Source organism: Eptatretus burgeri, chromosome 7, assembly GCF_056783735.1.
Source record: "Eptatretus burgeri isolate ZD-2024b chromosome 7, Ebu_testis_v1, whole genome shotgun sequence".
NCBI classification, from domain to species: Eukaryota; Metazoa; Chordata; class Myxini; order Myxiniformes; family Myxinidae; genus Eptatretus; species Eptatretus burgeri.
The window spans coordinates 69,387,883-69,395,774 of NC_140967.1; the positions used below are offsets into that span (position 1 = coordinate 69,387,883).

A 7,892-nucleotide genomic window follows, 5' to 3' on the forward strand; every position below is an offset into this window, starting at 1 on the left:
CAATTACAAGAAGAATGTCTCCCTCTTGTGTAGTAGCTATCCATTACCATTTGGTTTCTCCCATTAACACAATCATCAAAGATAACGAGGTTCTTTTTTGATTTATCCAAATCTTGGGGCGAAGGTATATCATCCGTATTATGACTAAGAATTCAAGTTATCGGCTTTGATTTCTTTTTATATCTCTGTGTATCACCAAATAGTTGTATAATATCTTCAATGTTGTAATCATTTAGTTTGTTTTATAGTTTAAATAAACCGATTATATCTTCTTTTTGAAGACCAGCATTAAAACCTTATGAGAGTAGTTGATACTCAGGTTGAAAACTTGACTTTGTGAAAATTATTAAATTATCATAATCCAAAAAGTTGGGAGTAAGGAGCATCTTTAAAAGTAAGCAGGTTTTTCCACATCCGCTTGAACCAACTATGAGACATCTTCATGAATTTGGAAGATTTTTATAGTTGTTAAATTTTATCTTATTTTCCCAAATGGGTAAAAAATCATTCATTTATATATTTGGAAAACAGGTTATTTAATTTTTTATTGGCTTTTTTGGAAACTCTATGTTTTATCCGTAGTTCAGGTTTAATTTCAAGATAATCCATTATTTTATTTATACAATATCTTGTGTTGATATTTCCCTGAAAATGACAATCGTTAATAATATAAATCATCAATCCATGAAACATGGTCGTCATTTGTTGTCTCTTCTCTTGTAAGAAAAGGTGTATTATCACCCTCATACTTTACATTCATTTCTCAAATCAATCTTGTAAAGTAATTCATTTTTGGTGTACATCTCAAAGAATTATTTTCCTTTTTATATTTTTATTATCATTAATTAGAAGATAATCACAGAACATACATGTCATTTCACCTGATGTATTAACAACCATTATTTCATCAGGATTTACATCTTTTGGGTTGTTGAAAAAAAATACAAATTTCTCCTTGCATATTACAGATGGTCTTATCTATTCTTTCTATAGATTTATCCATGAGGTTTTTCTTTTTTGATACTTTTTCTTGTTTCATTGCTTTTTCTAGTTTTGAATATATTGATAGAAGGAGAGGAGATACTTTTGTTAGAGCTACTTTAATTGATGTTCTTCCAGATATATGAAAAGCCCTTCCACTGAAGGAAATTGAAGAACTCATATTATTCACCATAATTGTTTTTATCCAATAGTTGTTATATTTAACTTTATTCAATTTTACATCCTCGACATATTTCTAAGTATCTTTTACAAATGAAGAGATTGATTGAAACTTGTCATTTGTGTCTTGATACATTGTATTTATTAAGTGAAAAAAGTTGGAGGATAAAATGGTTTTAAGCACAGATTCACCTATAAATTAAATGGAATTTTCATCAAAATTTTATTGTAAGCAAAGTTTTGTTATATAAATATGGTGAATACAACGTACTGCGATGTTCGAATCATGAACATAAATGTTATAAAAAACACCTTCAAACCAACCAACACACATTCAATCTTTTCAGACAAATATCTCCACTTGACCAAGAAACAAAACGTTGTGATAGATGTGATAATGATATTCTTAAAAAAATTATAATAAACACCTTCAATCATGCAAACACAAGAACAATGAAGAAAGCGAAGATGCCACTAAATTCTCCATTGAAAACACTGATTGGGCATTTAAAGGACATAAAAAATAACATTGTTTCACTTTCAAGATCCTGGACCTTCTTCAAGCTAAACAACAATCAACTCACGTCGTTTTGGCGAGTCTTCACTCGCAAGCTCGGTGAATACAACGTTTCAACAAGAGAAGGTAATCTCGTTTGATGCTGGTTTCATGCAAATCGAATAAGAATTGACTGAGTTATGCCGAAAACCGCATATTTTTCAAGGGCGTAACCCCCCCCCCCGACATTTTACCCCAACCGGTGACATGTGTTATGACGTCATTGTGTCACAAGATTGGGCATTAAATTCTGAACATTTTGGTGCTGGGTTCATGTAAAGCGGACAAGAATTGACCGCGTTATGACAAAAACCGCATATTTTTCAAGGTCGTGACCCCCCTGACCTTTGACCCCTAACCGGTAACAAGAGTATGGGCGTCATTGTGTCATATTGCATATCACAAGATGAGGCGTTGAATTCTGAACATTTTGGTGTTAGTTGCATGCAAATTGAATAAAAATTGACCGTGTTATCGTAAAAATACGATTTTGACCTTTTCGTGACCTTGACCTTGACCTTTGACCCGAACAATCCCAAAATCTAATCGAATGCTTCCTGGCTAATAACCAATCATCCCACCAAATTTCATGCAATTCGGTTTAATACTTTTTGAGTTATACAAATCACAAGATTACAAATAAATAAATAAATAAATAAATAAATACACGCCAACCAAAACATAACCTTTCGCAGAATGCGAAGGTAATGATCCTAAGTTTTTAAAAGATATGTAACAGTTATATGGAACTAACAAGACCACAGTATATTTGAACAAAGATTCTATTCCACTCACTCATGGTTTGTCAAGCAAACATAGTAACAAGTAAAACAAGCAGTCATAGACTGGTACTTACAAAATCGTCAACTTGACCTCTGACCTTGTCTAATAAAAGCTGTCTCTGGAGAAGGTAGCGATTGTGAACCAGAAGTTTCGACGATGATTCTGTACCAAACCATCAAAAATCGTAACGTCGACCGAAGCAAAAATATCCATTTCTCCACGCAATTATTTAATATTATTTTATCAAAGTCACAGAACCGTAATATTTGGCCATCCACCAACAATCTTTACATAATCCGACGGCTTAGCGAGTCAGGCATGCGACGATAACCTTTATTGGGATAAAAAATGACTTTTAAACACCATCTTATCGAAAACACCGTCAGCGCGCACACGCAAAACCTTTACGTGACTCAACGACGCGTCTGCTCGAGCGCGCTGCACCACGTGACGAGACGTGATGCGGCGAGTGAAATATTTTTTATACAATCTTAAAACGTCTCCAAAACATCCGATTTTTACAAGAATTTCAACAACCGAGTGTTAAGCGTCCTAAGCGATCGCAAAAACCGAAGAGAAAATTAAAATCGAAGTTAAAACGAACTCGTTATGTCGACCAAAGCAAAAATACTCCATTTCTCCACATGAATTTACGGAATTATGTCTGACCTGACATGTTACCTTGACCTTTCACCGATTTTGACCAAAATGTAATCAGCGCTAGCCATCACCCTCCTGAATCACGTGGTATAATTTGACATTGGTAGCTTCTTCCGTTCTCGAGTTATCGTGCCTACAAACAAACACACACACACACACACACACACACACACACACACACACACACACACACACACACACACACACACACACACACACAAAGGACGGAAGTCATCAATATACTTACGAAATCTTTAGATTTCGTAAGTAACAAAGAAACTCACAAACCATGGGCAGTCCACTCTGCAAACAAAATGAGTTCTGATGAGACTAGTAAAACAAAGCAACTCATAAACCATAGGCAGTCCATTCTGCAAACGTAATGAGTTCTGACTTTCTCATTTCAGAGACCTAATAAGCATGTTCTATGCTGCAGGCATTTTTATCTTTATCTCAACTCTGTGTCAGTGCCTTTACCCATGTTGCTTTCTGATGAACCATTCCTTTTCTGGTGACAAAGTGGCTTTAGCCATTGCTTTACAACACATTTCATACCTTCATATTGTTTAAAAGCATTTGAAAGCAAATATAGAGAAATGAGTACATAATTTGTGGACAAAAAGCATTTATCCCAATATGAAAAAAATTGTTTCAGCATGATTAATACAGAAACACCAATGTTTTGTGATAGTCATGTAATCCACAGAGCTTTCTATCATCTTATATGTCCATGGATTGCTGGCATCGTATATTAATCACATTTCACAAGATTGGATTAATTATTTTACTTCTGCACTATCATGGTCGACAGAGAGTGAAGAGGCTACTGCATACCTATCTGAAGGATGAGTGATGCTGCAGCAGAGGGTGAAGTCTTCAACTAAGAGATAAAAAAGGATTTTCTAGAGAATTAGAAAGATCATTGATGAAGATTAGGAGCAGGACTGGGACCAAGACACTGTGATGGGACTCTCCAGCCTTGACATGGAGAGGAGATTAAAGGATCCCATTGAGAGCCACACATTGACGATGAGAGTGGAGGAAGTTAGTAAGTCACAAGAGGAGGTGACCTTGGATGCCATCGGCAAAGAGTATGGAGAGCAAGGCGGGGGCTGCCAGACTGTATCACATGCTCGAGATATGTACAGAAAGATGGCCCTGATCTCATATCAGAGATTGAAAGCCTCCATCCGTTGTTGGGAGAGTAGAAGCAGCGTATCCAAGATAGAGTGATCTTGTTTGAATCTGAACTTATGGTCTGAGATCTGGAAGGTCAAGAGGATCTTAGAGTATCTATTTTTGTGCCTTTTTTGTGTAATGCAGTAATGTTGACTGACTTCCAAGCAGATGGAAGATGACCCAGAGCAAATGATATGGTGAACAAAGCAGCAAGAGGGTGTGCAAGACCATAAGAGCAATTTTTTAAGATGCATGCACTTATGCCACCTGGGCCCGTTGCAGAATCAGACTCTAGGGTTGCCAGAAAACTCTCGACCTTCTCAGGTGAGAAAGACACAGAAAGACCTTTGTCATTGATTATCCAAAAAAATTCCTCTTTCTTGCAATAACTTTTCCAAATGTTTGATGGTTTACACTTCCCAGTTTGCTTTGACAGCCCTTTGCCAAATGTTTGATGGTTTACACTCCCTAGCTTGCTGTGACAGCTGACATTTTTCTCCTTTTACTATCTTTTACCGAAAGAAAATTAAATAAGAGTCAGCAAATCATAGTTCGTAAATGTGAATTTTATAAATGTCATTAAAAGTTGCTCAGCAGGTCACTGGAAAGTAGAGTCTGTCCCTACTGTAAGCAACTGATTGCACAACCACTGCAACTAGTTGCAGAAACATCTACATCGGAGCATCAGAGTTGGATGCAACCAAGTTGTGCGAATCATCGCTTTGGTGTAGACACGGCTTTACACAAGATCAATGAACCGTGGATTAAAACACAGGTTAGTCTGAGCTCGATTGAGTCCTCCAACCAGGAAAGAAGGACTCAAGAGATTTCATCACCCTTTATATAATGACCAGCTTCATTTTTCATTTGGTCATTCATTTATGAGTTTTACTCTTTTTGGATGCTTACTCATCGCATAATCAGAGCAATAAGGTCGAGTTTGATTGAAGCTTTTGTCACATCTGTAGTACTACTGCCTATTCCCCTGGAATAGATATATACATAACTTATTTGGAAAAATATAACGGATGACATCAGTGCTGATGTTTTCAATTATCTTGCTCTACTGCTCTCTCTTTCTGCTCTCTTCAGCCAGTCTTTCGTCAGCTGCCTTCTTTCATGGCAGTCTTTAGTAGGCAACCTTAGGCTGCCTAACACAACATCATGTCTGCTTTGTAGATACCCATCATCACTCCGATATATAAGAATGGTGCAAAAACAGATCCTCTCATGCAACCACAGGCCAGTATGAGGGGTGGGGAGGTAGGTGTTAAAGCATTCTATGCACAGGTAAATTTGACAAACAGGACAAATTGGTCCGTCAGTGAAGCGATGGGTAGGCTCTGCTAGTAATAAATGCTTGTGTGTGTGTGTGTGTGTGTGTGTGTGTGTGTGTGTGTGTGTGTGTGATGCTTGTGTGTGTGTGTGTGTGTGTGTGTGTGTGTGTGTGTGTGTGTGTGTGTGTGTGTGTGTGTGTGTGTGTGTGTGTCCTCCATAAACCCAAAACCATGAAACCTAGCAGACCGAAACTTTGCATTTGTACTCAGGGAACTCTAAGGGAGTGCATGAATGAAAACTCGATATTTGGGTAAATTTAAACACCTCTTTTGATGATAATATACGGGGTGCTCATCATAAAAAATAAAAAAAGCCTTACCAAGATGGTGGCATGCCATCTTGGTCAGCACGATGTCACCTCACAGGGGTCTTAAGCCATCATATTGTTTTGTCTTGCTCAACCATGCCTTGACTTGGAACAGGCCACACCGGTTTCTGTGCGATGAAGCACCCAAAATTGTTTTTTTTTCATTTTCCTCACTCGTATTATCGAATGCCTGAACTTCATTCCTACGAATGGCTGTCTCCATCGCTTTTATCGGTGCTATAGTTTTCAAATTAGCAGCTTAGAGCGATCTTATGCATTACATGATGTGATTTTCCATGATGATCTCTCACGGATTAATTAAAGTGTATAATTGAAATCTGTCTGGTTTTTAAGGATCGGAGCCGGTGGACTAATTAAGTGTCAAAATCTGGAGTGAAATGTGAAAATTTAAAGAAATTCGTGATTCTTATAACGAAGTATATTCACCTTACGCAAGGCTATGGTCCCCCCTTCTCCATATTTTGCGCAAGTTTTGAGCTTATCTGGAATTGGAATTCCAGATAAGGTATTGTCATTATCTGTCCGTCCGTCTCCTATTTCGACTTCTCCGACAAAACCGTTGGGCCGATCCAGCTGAAATTTGGCAGCAACGTTTTGCTCCTGACTGGCAACACTATTGCAAAGCTTGTTCCGGTCAAATGACTTTAAGTAGGTCAAAATGGCCGACTTGGTAAATTTCTTCAAAAATCTTCTATTCCAGACCCACCAGTCAGAATGCTACCAAATTTGGGTTACAACATTAGGCCAGAGTGATGTTAAATTGCAGAGGTCATGCTGATCATGTGACCAGAAGTGTGTCAAAATGGCTGACTTCGTCAATTTTTGTGAAAATCACATTAATTTCTTTTAAAATTCTTATTCTCCAGACCCACCAGCCAGAATGCTACCAAAATTGGGTTGCAACATTAGGCCAGGGCCCAGATAAGTTACAGGTTCAGTGGTCTTATTTTTGTTTTTGTGTTGATGAAGGTAATTGGGTATGTCCCATTACCAATCAGCTTGCTATCGTTTGCCAAGCCAGCCATTCCTTATCAACCGTATCTTTGGAGTGCTTGCTTGAGTGCTTAAGCCACTTGGCGAGCGCTCTACAAGCTGATTGGAAATGGAACACCCCCCCCCTGTTTTCCATTCTCTTACCTTTCCATTTGCTTTATTTTTATTTTTGCTTAAATATTTTTAATGACTTCATTGTTTAACTTTGAGTAATATTATTTGATGTTTGTTTGTTATGGTATTGTGGAAACTCACGAGCAAAAGTGAAAAACACAACAAAAATACATCCTTTTCTCCTTTGTAATAACTGGTCGATGGATCAAAGTACAAAGTTCAAACCCCCACAGTGTCTTGCGGTAACTCAGTGTCATCTGGTGTGATTTTTGTTTCTTCACACAGGATCGCATTGTTTCCCCTTTTTGTGCGATTTGCTTTCATCTATAATCTCTTTTTCTCCCCCCCCTCTCTTTCTCTCGCACCCCATCCCTCCCAGAGTGTATAGCGACATGTGGTGAGGCGTTGCTCTCCCCCGGCCCACCCCCTTCCTCATTCTCCCATAATTCCTCACTCCGCCCCTTCCTAGCTCGTGTGTGTGTGTGTGTGTGTGTGTGTGTGTGTGTGTGTGTGTGTGTGTGTGTGTGTGTATGTGTGTGTCATGACTGCAAGATGATGATGATATACACATCCACAATATTGCCTCCACGTCTCCATCGAATTATAGCCTTGCTTTTGTCTAAAATAGGTAGTATTGATCGGGAAAACATCCATTGGCAGGTATGTATTTACCGAATTGATGAACATAAAGTGATGATCTATTAAACAAGATCAAAATCCTACCTATGACTAACATTTGAGGCCTTTGGTCCTATCGACTAGATCGACATTGCTCACGAT

At 38.1% G+C, this 7,892-nt stretch overlaps 1 long non-coding RNA gene across 5 annotated transcripts in view; it reads left to right on the top strand.

The window, feature by feature from the left end:
• Positions 1 to 210: 210 nt before the first annotated feature.
• LOC147023492 (uncharacterized) overlaps positions 211 to 7,892 on the top strand; it is a 149,875-nt gene continuing 142,193 nt past the window's right edge. Inside the window, exons 1-3 of one of the 5 annotated variants that reach the window (XR_015060219.1) lie at positions 211 to 4,663; positions 4,999 to 5,114; positions 7,741 to 7,772. This is a non-coding gene — a long non-coding RNA (uncharacterized LOC147023492). The other 4 variants (XR_015060223.1, XR_015060221.1, XR_015060222.1 and 1 more) reach the window with 4 other exon arrangements.